The following is a 16,273-nucleotide window of genomic DNA, read 5'->3' on the forward strand; positions in this document are numbered from 1 at the left end:
AGTGCAGCACTCCCTCAGTGCTGGGAGTGTCAGCCTGGATGATGTGCTCAAGTCTCTGGAGTAGGGCTTAAGAACCCACAACCTTCTGAATCAGAGATGAGAGTGCGACCCACTGAGACAAAGCTGACACATGGCAGCCAAAATGAGGGGAAAGGGACCCCCTGAGGTGCAGGTGTGACCCTGCAGCCCAGCACTGGGCCTCCTCTTTGATGGCTGTTGAAGTTGAGTCAGTGTCTTCAGGGAGGAGGGAGGGGGCTGAATATAAAATGCCACCTCACCGAATGGCTGTGAGCCGAGGACTGTGTTTCAGGTCTCCAGATACTCCGTCGCTGCTGAAATAGTTCAAATCTGCAGAACAAACAGACTGTCTTGTTATTGCTTATACATTGCTGTGGCTCAGTGGGTAGCACTCTCACCTAGAAGGTAGAAGGTTGTAGGTTCAAGTCCCACTCCAGAGACTTAAAGCACAAAATCCAGGCTGACGCTCCCAGGGTGGGAATGAGGTGCTGTCTCTCAGATGAGCCATTAAACCAAGGCCCCATCTGCCCTCTTGGGCGGATGTAAAAGATCCCACAGCCACTTTTTCGAAGAAGAGCAGGGGAGTTCTCTCCAGTGTCCGAGGCCAATATTTTAACATGGATAAAGGGGATCCTGAGGATGTGGTGTACTTGGATTTCCAGAAGGCTTTTGACAAGGTGCCACATCAAAGGCTACTACACAAAATAAGAGCTTATGGTGTAGGGGGTAACATATTAGCATGGATAAAGGATTATCCATGCTAATATGTTACCCCCTACACCATAAGCTAACAGGAAACAGAGAGTAGGCATAAATGGGTCACTTTCAGGTTGGCAAGATGTAACGAGTGAAGTTCCACAGGGATCAGTGCTGGAGCCTCAACTATTTACAATCCAAATCAATGACTTGGATGAAGGGACCGAGTGTATGGTTGCTAAATTTGCTGATGACACAAAGGTGGGTAGGAAAGTAAGTTGTGAAGAGGACCTAAAGTGTCTGCAAGGGGATATAGATAGGTTAAGTGAGTGGGCAAAAATCTGGCAGATGGAGTATAATGTGGGAAAATGTGAACTTGTCCACTTTGGCAGGAGGAATAGAAAAGCAGTATATTATTTAAATGGAGAGAGATTGCAGAACTCTGAGGTACAGAGGGATCTGAGTGTCCTAGTACATGAATCACGGAAAGTTAGTATGCAGGTACAGCAAGTGATTAGGAAGGCAAATGGAATGTTGTCATTTATTGCAAGGTGAATGGAATATAAAAGTAGAGATGTTTTGCTACAGTTGTACAGGGCATTGGTGAGACCACATCTAGAATACTGCATGCAGTTTTGATCTCCTTATTTAAGAAAGGACATAATTGCTTTAGAGGCAGTTCAGAGAAGGTTCACTCGACTGATTCCTGGGATGAGGGGGTTATCTTATGAGAAAAGGTTGGACAAGTTGGGCCTGTATACATTGGAGTTTAGAAGAATGAGAGGTGATCTTACTGAAACATGTAAGATCCTGAGGGGACTTGAAGGGGTAGATGCTGAGAGGATATTTCCCCTTGTGGGAGAGACTAGAACTGGGGGCCACAGTTTAAAAATAAGGGGTCTCCCATTTAAGACGGAGATGAGGAGAAATTTTTTCTCTGAGGGTCGTGAGTCTGTGGAACTCCCTTCCCCAGAGAGCGGTGGAGGCAGGGTCATTGAATATTTTTAAGGTGAGTTAGATAGATTCCTGATTAACAAGGGAGTCAAAGGTTATAGTAGGTAGATGGGAAAGTAGGGTTGAGGTCACAATCAGATCAGCCATGATCTTATCAAATGGCAGAGCAGGCTCGAGGGGCCGAATGGCCTACTCTTGCTCTTAATTTGTATGTTCGTATTTATCCTTCAACCAACACCACTAAAAGACAGATTATCTGATCATTATCATATTGCTGTTTGTGGGATCTTGCTGTGCGCAAATTGGCTGCCGCATTTCCTACATTAAAACAGTGACTACACTTCAAAAGTAGTTCCCCATTGGCTGTAAAGCGCTTTGGGATATCCTGATGTCATGAAAGGCACTATATAAATGCAAGTGTCTTTTTCCCTATTCCACTCAAACAAAAGACTGTTTTTGGTGGTACTGGGGTATCAGGCAGGCCTGAGTTTCCTACAATCTCTAATCACTACCTTGAAGCTGTCGGATTGTGGTAAAAACCCAACTGGTTCACTAATGTCCTTTAACGAAGGAAACCTGCCGTCCTTACTCGGTCTGGCCTATATGCGACTCCAGTCCCACAGCAATGTGGTGGACTCGTATCTGACTCTTAACTTGTGCAAGCTCCTCAGTTGAAGGCGGCCCACCATCACTTCTCAGGGCAACTAGGGACGGGCAATAAATGCCTGCCTTCAGCGACGCCCACATCCTGAGAATGATGAAGAAAAAAGAAACTTACTGGGAGAAGATAAAAGTTGGTGGATGATACAGTGACGCAGCTGATTGTCCTCTCTGAGACCTGGACTAACGGGGTGAACATTTCTCTCTGTAACCTTACTAACTTTAACTAACTCATTATCACTTATTTTAACTATTGCACTACTAATAGTTGAGGTTCACATTTCTTTTAAAGAGTTTAATGAAAACAATTAAAATAAGGAAGTGTTATTGATCAGGTATTTCCTTTGGAGGTCAAGAGCACCCACAGAAGGTCATGTTATAAGTTTTGAAAACCTGGATAATTTAATATTTATTTCTACTGTATCACCTTATGGGTCTAAGGTCACGCCTTAATGTTAGTCATTAGTTTATTGGTGGCCACTTGGTACTTTCTAATATTCAGCCTTCTCAAGCGCCTTGGGACATTTTACTGCGTTAAAGGCGCTATATAAATGCAAGTTATTGTTGTTAATGGTTAATTAGCCCGGCGTGATTCGGTGATTGGAGCAATGTAATGTGTTACCTTGTTCCTGTTCTGTGACGGAGCAGGAGCGAGGGCTGCACTGAGAATGTGAGCTTGTTTTGTGAGCCAAAATTTGTTGAAGCTCATCTTTAGAAATTCAATAATAACGCTTTTAAAAATTCATATCTTTTCAAGATTTAAAACACCAACAAGTTGCTACATTACAGGTTTCGGTTTCTCAGAATTATAAATCCTCGTGACGCACCATTTACGCAGCAACCTTTCTTTTTGCATCTTTCCCCCCTCTCCACCGCAGAAACAATTCCTCTTTGACTGTGACTGTTTTGTTCCCATTAAACATCGTTTGCTTGAGCTGAATACTTGCCTCAGTAACAATCATTAACTCTCAGGTCAGCCGTTCCTTAGTAACATCACAACATGAAGCAGTTAATGTGGGAAAATTGCAGATTATCCCCACCTGGTACTAAAAGACACCGTTTATTTGCTGCAGGGTTAATACATCTCTCCCTGTGTCACGGGTCAGCGGACTGGGTATGACAACACATACCAGCACGACCCCGGTGATTAATGCAAGATATTAACACTACAAACAACTACCGAGTTGTTGAAACGATTTAAATTTGATACAGTTTATTAGACTTTAATGAATTCTTTTCATAAATCCAGCAGTATAATCTGCTTCTCCTCGCGCAGGTCTGTAATTAAATTCGTAGCACCAAGGCTGTAACTAAAGTGGTTAGCTTTTTAATTTACTTTTTCCACGCTACTGAATGGCAGATTGTGATACTGGGACTAGACAGACACTGATTTTACTTTGACCTGTGATGGAATACCCCATTTAGTGATGTTTGCGCTGATGGTACTTGGCTTGTTCTTTGGTAAGCAGGCTGGCTGCTGAGTGAGCAGCTGTCTGCACTTGGAAAATTCACCACGGTGGAGGGAGTCCAGCTGCTATACACATCTGCTGGACAGCTGTTAAAACCACTCCTTGCAGAAAGATTTACATAGAAACAGGCCATTCGGCCCTACAGGTCTATGCTGGTGTTTAGGCTCCAGACGAGCCTCCTTCCTCCCTACTTCATCTAACCCTATCAGAATAACCTTCTATTCCTTTCTCCCTCATGTATTGATCTAGCTTCCCCTTAAACGTATCTATGAAAGTGTAGCAAACTGCAGTGCCCCTGAGCCTAACCAGTTAAAAGGTGGAGTCATATGGTCACTTTTGTGTCACTGCAGCAGTAATAGTATAACTCCGATCTGACTATGGAACACAGCAGTGTGAGGACACCTTGGGGTTGGCTATCTTGAATCTCTGACACTTGACACTGGATGGATCCCGGTGGGGTTTCAGGCTGGTCTAAAGACTGTGCCCACGGGAAAAACACTGGGCCTGACCATTTTATAAACTTAAGCAGGGGGTTTCCTACTGTGGCTGCTCCTGTCTGTGCTCTTAGAACATTCAACATTTACCAGCTGGGAGTGTAGGCATTCGTGGGCAGAGTCTTTCACAGTGGTGGGAGTGCGATTCGCAGCCGGGGGCATTGTCAGTTATGAGCCACTCGCTGCAACTGCTGATAGTGCAGTAGAACCACAACCTCAGCCCACCTTCCACCCTCCGTGAACTTGAGCTCATCCAAAGCTCTGCTGCCTGTATCCTAACTCGCACCGAGTCCCGTTCACCCATCACCCCCTGTGCTCGCTGATCGACATTGGCTCCGGGTCCTGGAACGCCTTGAATTTAAAATTCTCATCCTTGTTTTTGAAATCTCTCCATGGCCTCGCCCCTCCCTATCTCAGTGACCTTCTCCAACCCCACAACCGTCCAAGATCTCTGCGCTCCTCCAATTCTGGCCTCTTCCGCATCCCCGGTTTCCATCGCTCCACCATTGGCGGCCGTTCCTTCAGCTGCCTAGACCCTAAGCTCTGGAATTCCCTCCCTAAACCTCTCCGCCTCTCCACCTCTCTCTCTCTCCTCCTTTAAGATGCTCCTTAAAACTTACCTCTTTGACCAAGTTTTTGTTCCCCTATCCTAATATTGTTTGTTGTTGTTGTCCAATTTTAAATGGTGAGGTTTTTAGGCTAGCTATGATAAACATTTTGTTTTTCTGTTTAATATAACCAATTGCCCCAAGTTCAGATAGAGCTCAGATTGGGAAACTGCAAGTACATTACTCTTTACATAATGCCATCGGTTATAGATGCTCACCTTTGTCATTCTGCAGGCCTGGGATCAAGCTGGGGTTGCCAACTCTGGTTGAATGTCCCTGGAGGTTTCATCACGTGACCACCTGCCTCCAGCCACTCCCCCCCCCCCCCCCCCCTCACACTCCCGCCATTGGTCACCCAACACTTCCATCCTAACAGAGCCCCGCCTTCCCACAGCCAATTGGATAATAAAGGCCTCTTGTTACCTGATTGACTGACAGTCAAGAATCATCCAAACAGCCTTTTTTTTCCCCATCTCCAATATTTTTAAAACTATTAAGTGAAAGTGTTCAAAGACATTGAAAAAAAAGTACAATTTTTTTATGCCCCGATGATTTTTCTACAGTGCTTTTGCTCCCAGGAGTGTCCTGGAGATTAACCTTCTTGTTGGAGACTCCAGGTCAATCCTGGAGGGTTGGCAACCCCTGAATCCAATTGCTGGCCTTTGTTGGTACTGGAAATAGTGAGAGAAACCTTTATGTTCAGACCCATCCAAGAAGGCACCATAATACTCGCGCCCAAAAGTGTCTCCAATTCAGTTATGAGAAGGACCACGGTTATTAAATATTAACTAACTGATCAAGCAATAAATCTTTGACCGATCAATTGATATTTGATCAACCAACCTGAAACTCCGACTCCTGTTCCTGTGTCTAATAGCATGGTTACTATGGAAACGTTTGTAGAGACCCAATGAGAAAATGGATCATAGCACTCATTCCCCACCATCAATCAGGTCAAATCTCTTACTAATTACATACCCATTACCTTCTATTATCATTAATGAAAGCAACACACTTCACTTGGAGATAGCCATATCTACACCACTATTGGGTGGAAGTTACATAGAGTTACATAGAATTTACGGAACAAAAACAGGCCATTCGGCCCAACTGGTCCATGCCGGTGTTTATGCTCCACATGAGCCTCCTTCCTCCCCTCTTCATCTAGCCCCATCAGCATATCCTTCTATTCCTTTCTCCCTCATGTGTGTATCTAGCTTCCCCTTAAATCCATCTGTGCTATTCGCCTCAACTATTCCTTGTGGTAGCAAGTTCCACATTCTCACCACTCTCTGGGTAAAGAAGTTTCTCCTGAATTCCCTATTGGATTTATTAGTGACTATCTTATATTTATGGCACCTAGTTTTGGACCCTCCCACAAGTGAAAACATTTTCTTATTAAACCCTTTCATAATCTTAAAGACCTCTATTAGGTCACTCCTCAGTCTTCTCTTTTCTAGAGAAAAGAGCCCCAGCCTGTTCAGTCTTTCCTGATAGTTATAACCTCTCAATTCTGGTATCATCCTTGTAAATCTTTTTTGCACCTTCTCCAGTGCCTCTATACCCTTTTTATAATATGGAGACCAGAACTGTACAGTAAGTGTGGTCTAAGTATACAAGTCTAACATACAAGTCTACAAGTCTAACAAGTCTCTGCTTTTCAATTCTATCCCTCTAGAAATGAATCTCAGTGCTTGGTTTGCATTTTTATGGCCTTATTAACCCCCGTCGCTACTTTTAAAGATTTAAAGATTAGATCCTGACGATATGAAATCTATGTCTTATTTCTGTTTATTACAGAATTGCTGCGTACCATGATCTTAGGAAGCTTGCCTAATAGCCCAAGGTCAACATCGATACACTGATGTGGACACCATGGATTGTTGGAAATCTGCGTGGGAGTCAGCAGGGAGTATCCACTAAAATCACGGGAAGGAACCTGACCAGAAGTTGGGAAGGGTAGGCCCAATGGGCCAATGGTCTTCTCCTGAAGAAGGATTATGATGTTTCTGGGGAACTTGAGAGAATATCCCCAAAAGAGCATAGTGATCTGATAATCAGACCCTTACAGTTATCCCTGAAGATTATTAAAAAAAAAGAAAGAACTTGCATTTATATAGCGCCTTGCACGACCTCAGGACGTCCCAAAGCAATTTACAGCCAATGAAGTACTTTTTAACGTGTAGTCAGTGTTGTAATGTAGGAAATGTGGCAGCCAATTTGCGCACAGCAAGATCCCACAAACAGCAAGATGATAATGACCAGATCATCTGTTTTTATAAATGATGTTGGTTGAGGGATAAATATTAGCCAGGACACCAGGGAGAACTCCCCTGCTCTTTTTAATGTCATATCTGAAAGACTGCACCTCTGACATTGTAGCACTCCCTCAGAACTGGCACTGGAAGTGTTGGCCTGGATTATGGGGCTCAAGTCTCTGAAGTGGGACATGAACCCCTGACCTTCTGACTCAGAGTGCTGCCCACTGAGCCACAGCTAGCGCCTAAATGATAATCACACTTACTTTTGAACATCTGATCACAACCAAAGCTTTTCATGATATCTTCGTCTCCTGAAGCATCACCTCTCCTAAGTTCAGCTCCTCGGAGGCACCTGAAATTGACAGAATAATGTCCTTCACTGGAACACGATGGAGTCACCGACTCCCCTGTTTGCAAAACAACAGCGTTGTAATGCTGAACTGACACCACACTGAATATATTAGAAGAGTACTTAAAGATTATGAAAGGGTTTCATAGGGTAGACGTAGAGAAGATGTTTCTACTTGTGGGGGAGACCAAAACTGGGGGTCATAAATATAAGATAGTCACTAATAAATCCATGATGTGGAGATGCCGGTGATGGACTGGGGTGGACAAATGTAAGGAATCTTACAACACCAGGTTATAGTCCAACAAATTTATTTTAAAATCACAAGCTTTCGGAGATTATCCCCTTCGTCAGATGAATGAGTGAAAAGGTTCTCAAATCGCATATCTTATACTATGTTGGGACAGCATCACACCAATCAAAAGGTCTCGTTGTTATTCAAACAGGCCAGTCACGGAGAACAGCACATCCCAGTACACTGGATATACATTGTGTCGATTACACAGGCAGGCAGAAAGAAACCCAAAATGGCAGAGAGAGAGAGAATTTTAAAAATTCAATCAGGAATTCAGGAGAAACCTCTTTACCCAGAGAGTGGTGAGAATGTGGAACTCACTCCCACGTGGAGTGATTGAGGCGAATAACATAGATGCATTTAAGGGGAAGCCAGATAAGCACATGAGGGAGAAAGGAACAGAAGGATAGGGTGAGAGGGAGGGAGGAGGCTCGTGTGGAGCATAAACACCGGCACGGAGGAGTTAGGCCGAATGGCCTGTTTCAGTGCTGTAAATTATGTGTAATTCTATGTATTACTTTGTTGAAATGTCTAAATGGGCTTCACACAATTAATTACTTTTGCAGCCCAGTGACTGTTGTGAACTGGGCAAAACAGTCATTATGCAAATCACTCTGGTATATTTTTTGTAACAGATTGGTTGAAGACAGCTGCATTTGTAGTGGAAACAATATTAATCTTTTTAGTGTCAGATAGGATTTTTTTTGCAGTTAATATTTGCCTAGTAATGACCGCTGCTGATATTAACTGGCTGATGGATGTGTTTACACTTTCTCTTTCTTACTCCAGATATCTTTCCCAGGTTCAGGGTCTCTGACCATTCTTGTAGTCAGCCCATGATCTGTAGTGACCAACATAGGAAGCCCAGGGGTCAAACAGGGAGCCCTTGTCACTGTATTACTGGTTACATCATGTGATCTTCATCAACGTCAGGAGCTGATAGAATAAAATCTCCACTGCACCATGACTTAGATTTATTAACATAGGAACAGGAGTAGGCCATTCAGCCCCTCGTGCCTGCTCCGCCAGTCCCATCCGCGGCACCAAACCTCAGTGTGAACTGGAACTGGCTCAAGCTCCCTTGATATTGACCGTACGTGGCACTTGACACCAGCACTTGACCCTGCGACCTTCTGACCCATTGGTGACGGTGCAAGCCACTGAGCCATGGCTCACACAAGCAACACTGACAATCGCAGGGTTAGAAATGTAGCATCTGATATAACTGGGGTATAAGAGGGGCCGCCTCACCGCCTCTGTGTGATATGTGTCAGTTGTACCCAATGGCCTGAGGAGGCGATAGCAACACTAACATTACTGCGTTGTAACTCAATGGTTTTCAAGCTGGGGTCTGCAAGAGGTTGGTGTGGGGACCGTAAGAGGTTGGGGTCCACAGGGTCACAACGGGAAATGTGGGTTTCTGTTGGTGTTTTTTTAAAATTCATTCTCAGGATGTCATTGGCGAGGCCAGCATTTATTGCCCATCCCTAATTGCCCCTTGAGAAGGTGGTGGTGAGCCGCCTTCTTGAACCGCTGCGGACCCTGTGGTGAAGGTTCTCCCACAGTGCTGTTAGGTCGGGAGTTCCAGGATTGTGATCCAGCGATGGTGGAAGGGACAGCGATATACGTCCAAGTCGGGACGGTGTGTGACTTGGAGGTGGTGTTGTTCCCATGCACCTGCTGTCCTTGTCCATCTGTAAACAATTTTACAACACCAAGTTATAGTCCAGCAATTTTATTTTAAATTCACAAGCTTTCGGAGATTTTCTCCTTCCTCAGGTAAATGTTCAGGAGCTCCTTGAAGCCTACGCATTTATACATATAGAACAATACATGGTGTTTACAGACTGCCCCTGCAACTGCCCGTTGCCAAGGCAATCACCGTGTTCAGACAGAGAGGTGTCACCTGCAGAACCCCCGAATACACATTCAACAAAAAAACAAACAGGGAAAAAAAACAGAGAAAAAAAAACACAGAGGCAGAAACATCCGGAAGGCAGAGAGAGCCAGCAAATGACCCATTATATTAAAAACAGATAACATTTGTTCGCTGGTGGGGTAACGTGTAGCGTGACATGAACCCAAGATCCCGGTTGAGGCCGTCCTCATGGGTGCGGAACTTGGCTATCAATTTCTGCTCGACGATTTTGCGTTGTCGTGTGTCTCGAAGGCCGCCTTGGAGTACGCTTACCTGAAGGTCGGTGGATGAATGTCCATGACTGCTGAAGTGTTCCCCGACTGGGACAAGTTCGAGCAGGACTTCTTCACTGCACAAGACCTCCAACCAACACTATACACCAGATACATCGACGACATTTTCTTTCTATGGACCCACGGCAAGGAATCACTAAAGAGACTACACGATAACATCAACAAGTTCCATCCCACCATCAAGCTCACCATGGACTACTCCTCAGAATCAGTTTCTTTCTTGGACACACGAATCTCCATCAAAGACGGGCACCTCAGCACCTCACTCTACCGCAAGCCCACGGACAACCTCACGATGCTCCACTTTTCCAGCTTCCACCCTAACCACGTCAAAGAGGCCATCCCCTATGGACAGGCCCTGCGAATACACAGGGTCTGCTCAGACGAGGAGGAACGCGATGGACACCTACAGACGCTGAAAGACGCCCTAGTAAGAACGGGATATGACGCTCGACTCATCGATCGACAGTTCCGACGGGCCACAGCAAAAAATCGCATAGACCTCCTCAGGAGACTAACACGGGACGCAACCAACAGAGTACCCTTTGTCGTCCAGTACTTCCCCGGAGCGGAGAAACTACGCCATGTTCTCCGCAGCCTTCAACATGTCATCAATGAGGACAAACACCTCGCTATGGCCATCCCCACACCTCCACTACTCGCCTTTAAACAGCCACCCAACCTCAAACAGACCATCGTTCGCAGCAAACTACCTAGCTTTCAAGAGAACAGCGTCCACGACGCCACACAACCCTGCCACGGTAACCTCTGCAAGACATGCCAGGTAATCGACACAGATACCACCATCACACGAGAGGACACCACCCACCAGGTGCATGGTTCATACTCCTGTGACTCGGCCAACGTTGTCTACCTCATACGTTGCAGGAAAGGATGCCCCAGAGCATGGTACATTGGCGAGACCATGCAGACGCTGCGACAACGGATGAACGGACACCGCGCAACAATCGCCAAACAGGAGGGTTCCCTCCCAGTCGGGGAACACTTCAGCAGTCATGGACATTCATCCACCGACCTTCGGGTAAGCGTACTCCAAGGCGGCCTTCGAGACACACGACAACGCAAAATCGTCGAGCAGAAATTGATAGCCAAGTTCCGCACCCATGAGGACGGCCTCAACCGGGATCTTGGGTTCATGTCACGCTACACGTTACCCCACCAGCGAACAAATGTTATCTGTTTTTAATATAATGGGTCATTTGCTGGCTCTCTCTGCCTTCCGGATGTTTCTGCCTCTCTCTGTGTTTTTTTTTCTCTGTTTTTTTTCCCTGTTTGTTTTTTTGTTGAATGTGTATTCGGGGGTTCTGCAGGTGACACCTCTCTGTCTGAACACGGTGATTGCCTTGGCAACGGGCAGTTGCAGGGGCAGTCTGTAAACACCATGTATTGTTCTATATGTATAAATGCGTAGGCTTCAAGGAGCTCTTGAAACATTTGCCTGAGGAAGGAGAAAATCTCCAAAAGCTTGTGAATTTAAAATAAAATTGCTGGACTATAACTTGGTGTTGTAAAATTGTTTACAATTGTCAACCCCAGTCCATCACCGGCATCTCCACATCTTGTCCATCTAGGTGGTGAAGGTCACGGGTTTGGGAGGTGCTGCCAAAGAAGTCTTGGCGAGTTGCTGCAGTGCCGGAAGTTCTGACAAATCCATGCGTAGACCACCCGAGGCCGGGACCAGCTTCTTGCTGGACATGGCCAGCAAAGCCCACTGCTGGTGTAGCACTAGAAATCTCAAGAGGCATCGAGTTGCGTAGTTTGACTCCTGCTTTCAAGTCAGCCAGTTCTATGGCAGCAAAACCAATACATCATAGGTGTGCACAGCAATCATGTTACCGGACAGGGAACATCACACACGTCACAGCATCACAATGAGTGCCCCTCACAGTACAGGTTCACCTCCATTGATATCAGTAGCATGTCAGTCGGGTGTCAGCTCTGGCTCGGTCCTCTCGCCTCTGAGTCAGAAGGTCGTGGGTTCAAGTCCCACTCCTGAGTCTTGAGTGCAAAATCCAGGCTGACACTCCCAGGGCAATACTGAAGGAGAGCTGCACTGTCGATGGGGCTGTCTTTCAGATGACATGTTAAACCGAGACCCTATCTGCCCTCTCAGGTGGACGTAAAAGATCCCACGGCCACTATTTGAAGAAGAGCATGGGAGTGCTCCCTGGAGTCCTGGCCAATATTTATCCCTCAACCAACAGCTAAAAACAGATGATCTTGTCATTATCACATTGCTGTTTGTGGGATCTTGCTGTGCACAAATTGGCTGCCACGTTTCCTACATTACAACAGTAGCTGTGCTTCGAAAAGTCCCTCTTTGGCTGTAAAGCACTTTGGGACATCCTGAGGTCGTGAAAGGTGCTATATAAATGCAAGTTCTTTATTTCATGAGAATTCAGGCATAAACCTAATGACACATCCCCACTGTTCAGTGTAGCAGCAAGAGTTCCACAAGGTGGTGCTTTCATGCCAGTGTACACTGCATTCAGTGCAATGCTCATACATTTACCCTGTGCGTGGGAGGAGATGGGAGTGAGAAGGTACAATTCCAACTCAGCTTATCTCTTTAGGAGTAGCTCATGGTTTTTCATACCTCCAGTTAATTAAACATTACCTTACAAATGGTAATCTGCCATGACTGATTATTTTATAACGGCAATCTGTACTCTCTTTCAGAATTGTATATGTTTCAGAGAAATGGAGAGCCAGAGATGGGGGCTAGGGGGAGAGGGAGCCAGAGATGGGGGCTAGGGGGAGAGGGAGACAGAGATGGGGGCTAGGGGGAGAGGGAGCCAGAGATGGGGGCTAGGAGGAGAGAGAGCCAGAGATGAGGGCTGGGGGGAGAGGGAGCCAGAGATGGGGGCGAGGGGAAGAGAGAACTAGAGATGGGGGCTAGGGGGAGAGAGAACCAGAGATGGGGCTAGGGGAAGAGAGAGCCAGAGATGGGGGCTAGGGGGAGAGGGAGACAGAGATGGGGGCTGGGGGCAGAGAGAGCCAGAGATGGGATCTAGGGGGAGAGGGAGCCAGAGATGAGGGCTGGGGGGAGAGGGAGCCAGAGATGAGGGCTGGGGGGAGAGGGAGCCAGAGATGAGGGCTGGGGGGAGAGAGAGCCAGAGATGGGGGCTAGGGGGATAGGGAGCCAGAGATGAGGGCTGGGGGGAGAGAGAGACAGAGATGGGGGCTAGGGGGAGAGGGAGCCAGAGATGAGGGCTGGGGGGAGAGAGAGCCAGAGGTGGGGGCTAGGGGAAGAGAGAACCAGAGATGGGGGCTAGGGGGAGAGAGAACCAGAGATGGGGCTAGGGGAAGAGAGAGCCAGAGATGGGGGCTAGGGGGAGAGAGAACCAGAGATGGGGCTAGGGGAAGAGAGAGCCAGAGATGGGGGCTGGGGGGAGAGAGAGACAGAGATGGGGGCTAGGCGGAGAGGGAGCCAGAGATGAGGGCTGGGGGGAGAGAGAGCCAGAGGTGGGGGCTAGGGGAAGAGAGAACCAGAGATGGGGGCTAGGGGAAGAGAGAGCCAGAGATGGGGGCTAGGGGGAGAGAGAGCCAGAGATGGGGGCTAGGGGGAGAGAGAGCCAGAGATGGGGGCTAGGGGGAGAGGGAGACAGGGATGGGGGCTGGGGGGGGAGGGAGACAGAGATGGGGGCTAGGGGGAGAGGGAGACAGGGATGGGGGCTGGGGGGAGAGAGAGCTAGAGATGGGGGCTAGGGGGAGAGGGAACCAGAGATGGGGCTAGGGGGAGAGAGAGCCAGAGATGGGGGCTAGGGGGAGAGGGAGACAGGGATGGGGGCTGGGGGGAGAGAGAGCTAGAGATGGGGGCTAGGGAGAGAGGGAGCCAGAGATGAGGGCTGGGGGGAGAGAGAGCTGGAGATGGGGCTAGGGGGAGAGAGAGCTAGAGATGAGGGCTGGGGGGAGAGACAGATGCAAATTGATGTAGCTCAGCTGTATTTTTCTAAGTATTCTGTCTCCATTAGAAGTAGGGTTGCCAACCCTCCAGTATTGTCCTGGAGTCTCCAGGAATTAAAGGTTAATCTCTGGGTCAGTGCTGCGAGCAACTCCCGGGAGAAAAATCAAAACTGTGGGTTTTTTTCATGTTCTTTGAACACTTTAGTTTATTAGTTATAAAAATATTGGAAATGGGAAAACGATGCTGTTTGACTGGGTGAGGCGATTGGAGGTGGGAGGTCATGTGATGAAACCTCCAGGAATACATCCAACGAGAGTTGGCAATAATTAAAAGTGCTCTGGCAGTTATCAAACCTATCGGAAGACAGGGAAATGTGAACAGCACAAGAGTGGGAAATTCCAGCACAGCCTGCAGAAGTCTTACGCCACACCATGGCCTGCCAGCCCTGCTACAGGGAGAACCGGTCCCCAAGAGGCCAGTGTCAATGGCCCTCTTGTTGCGTCTTACCAATCACAAAACAAGTTGTGGCGCCACAGGTACGAGGGGTGGTATTGGGCAGCCTCGGCCCGGAATCTGGGGAGCAAGTCTCTGAACTTCCTGCTTCTGGGTCACCTTATCTGTCATGCACTGCTGCAAATTCAGTGACAGCAGCTGCACTGTATAGAGAGAAACACCCGTTAAATAGATTTTGAAATGTCAATAGTCCCTTGTGTAAACTGATAGTTTTATTTTCTTTATTGTGATTCTGTCAAAGTGGACAGCTGATTAGGAGTTGGTTTGTGGTCAATTTATGATTCCATTCCACATGAAAAAATTGGGCTAAAATTTGACTGTTATCCCCATGCTACTTGGATTCTGGATTGACATAGTGAGGGAGAGAAAACATACATTTATAAAGCGCCTGTCACATCCTCAGGTCATCCCAAAGTGCTTCACAGCCAATTAAGTACTTTTGAAGTGTTGGCACTGTTGTAATGTAGGAAACGCGGCAGACAATTTGTGCACAGCAAGATCCCACAAACAGCAATGTGATAATGACCAGATAATCTGTTAGTTGGTTGAGGGATAAATATTGGCTCCAGGACACCGGGGAGAACTCCCCTGCTCTTCAAAATAGTGCCATGGGATCTTTAACGTCCACCTGAGAGGGCAGACAGGGCCTTGGTTTAAAGTCTTGTCCGAAAGGCGGCACCTCTGACAATGCCACTACCCTCACTACTGCATTGGGAGTGTCGGCCTAGATTTTTTGTGCTCAAGTCTCTGGAGTGGGATTATAAACCCATGACCTTCCAACTCAGGAGGTGAGAGTGCTACCCACTGAGCCGTGGCTGAGAGATGTATAACAGGCAGCAGATACGATAGCTCCCATTTTACACTATCAGCCAAAGTCAAAATGACCCTCAATCTGCCCACGGGCAGAACGAATGGCGACCTGCAGCTGCTCACACTGCCACGTGTGGCTGTTTACATGTGCTGACCTCAGTGTTTTGTCTCCAATGACACAGGAAGGTGGAACTCTGTGTTGCTAGAGGCGCCAAGGTAGGGTCGCCAACTCTGATTGGACATATTCCTGGAGGTGTCAACACATGACCCTCCTGCCTCCAAATGCCCCGCCCCAACACTCCTGCCATTGGTCACCCAACATGGCCATCCTTGTGGTGCCCCCCCCCCCCCACACTCCTGCCATTGGTTGCCCAACATGTCCATCCTCTTGCTGCCCCGCCCCCACACTCCTGCCATTGGTTTCCCAACATGTCCATCCTCTTGCTGCCCCGCCCCCCCCCCCCACACTCCTGCCATTGGTTGCCCAACATGGCCATCCTCTTGCTGCCCCACCCCCACACTCCTGCCATTGGTTTCCCAACATGGCCATCCTTGTGGTGCCCCCCCCACACTCCTGCCATTGGTCACCCAACATGGCCATCCTTGTGGTGCCCCCCCCACACTCCTGCCATTGGTCACCCAACATGGCCATCCTTGTGGTGCCCCCCCCACACTCCTGCCATTGGTTGCCCAACATGGCCATCCTCTTGCTGCCCCACCCCCACACTCCTGCCATTGGTTTCCCAACATGGCCATCCTTGTGGTGCCCCACCCCCACACTCCTGCCATTGGTTTCCCAACATGGCCATCCTTGTGGTGCCCCACCCCCACACTCCTGCCATTGGTTTCCCAACATGGCCATCCTTGTGGTGCCCCCCCCACACTCCTGCCATTGGTCACCCAACATGGCCATCCTTGTGGTGCCCCCCCACACTCCTGCCATTGGTTGCCCAACATGTCCATCCTCTTGCTGCCCCGCCCCCACACTCCTGCCATTGGTTTCCCAA

The sequence above is a fragment of the Heptranchias perlo genome, chromosome 31, assembly GCF_035084215.1.
Source record: "Heptranchias perlo isolate sHepPer1 chromosome 31, sHepPer1.hap1, whole genome shotgun sequence".
NCBI lineage: Eukaryota > Metazoa > Chordata > Chondrichthyes > Hexanchiformes > Hexanchidae > Heptranchias > Heptranchias perlo.